This window comes from Pinus tabuliformis, chromosome 9 (assembly GCF_031772625.1).
Source record: "Pinus tabuliformis cultivar Carrire ecotype Pingquan chromosome 9, CPIR1, whole genome shotgun sequence".
Lineage (NCBI taxonomy): Eukaryota > Viridiplantae > Streptophyta > Pinopsida > Pinales > Pinaceae > Pinus > Pinus tabuliformis.
In genome coordinates this window covers 807,716,367-807,717,822 of record NC_142307.1, presented here as the reverse complement: position 1 = coordinate 807,717,822, position 1,456 = coordinate 807,716,367, and positions in this window count along the sequence as shown.

Sequence of the window (1,456 nt, the reverse complement as noted above, 5' to 3'; positions counted from 1 at the left end):
GTTATATTCTTTCCACAACTAGCCCCACATGCGGCGGGGTGATAGCCCCCACTGTTTGTTGTTTCGGGTGTAGCAGGGGGGTCACAGAGTGAGTGATAGCCCCCCTTGTCATGGGATTTGAGGTGGGCGATATCCCCCGTCTACGGGGTCTGAGGCAACACCCTAGGGACATTTTTTTTGGACCCTATATTAGGTGGGTGGACCTACCTATGGTTTTGTGCATGGTTTTCGTACATGGTTTTGGGCATAGTGGTTTTCTGGCCATGGTATTTTGTAGATTCGGTCAAGGGAACTATGGTTATGTTCTAATCCAAGGTTAATGGATTGAGGTTTCTAGATTCTTTGGCATGTATATATATGTATTGTAAGATTGAAAGGAATATAATGAAAAATCAATCAGGAAACCCTGGTTTTGGGATCTAGGGGAAAATATTTGTGTATATTTGTTTCATGTTTTATTCTCTCGTCATTGTTTATTTTTTATTTTTAGAATTCGTATGTAGGTATTTCTGCACGGGGTTAAAACCTACAAGAATTTCATTCCAAGGCTAAGCATAGACAGCTCAGGTACCATATCATACGGTTAGTTTTGGAAGATGGACAATTGAAGCTGGAAAAGAGACACACTAGCTAGAATCCTGTAGATATGTTAACAAAGGTGGTAACCAGGGAGAAACTAAGTTTTTGTTTAGTTTCAATTGGCCTTCAAGTATGATGGTGAAGATGAGAAAAAACCAGGTCCAAGTGGAAGCATTTTCCAGCAAGTGAAGGAACGATGGAGTTGATGTAATCATTCTACAAATGGGAGATTGTTTGGTGTGGAGCTTGATTATCTTCCTGATTGTTTAGAGGTATTTGTTTCAATCTTTGTTAGATACCAGTCCCTAATGGGGGGGTGTGGGGAGGCTTTCTCCTCCACTATTGATGGCAAGTGGGTCTCGATGCAATTATTTGGAGCCCCCCTTGGCAAGGGTTCAGGGGCAACGCCCCTGATGAAAATATTAGATGAAAAATTTCCTTGTAAAATATTGTAATTTCATAGTCAATCTGGGCCATTCATTAGGTGAAAGATCTGATAGTAGAAGTTATATTAATTTAGGTTTTTTCCCTATAAGGAAACCCTCTATTTATTTGAGGGAATTGTATTATGGACGTGTATTATTATTCTCTACAAGAACTAGAGTGGAGATTGTGTGAGAGCGAAGAGGAAATTACAACAGATTTGTTGTAGGATGTATCTCTTCATTTTGCTAGATAATAGAAAAGGAAGGACTTTTTGTATCTCCATGGACATTGCCCAAATTGGGTGAACCATGTATATCTATGTCTCTCTTGTTTTATGCTTTTCTGTGTTTTCCTTTCGCAAATATTTTTTTCATTCCATTGTTTGTTAATTAATTTACAAAATATAGGAATATTTTAAGAAGATAGGTAGGAATTTACAGATGAAGAACAA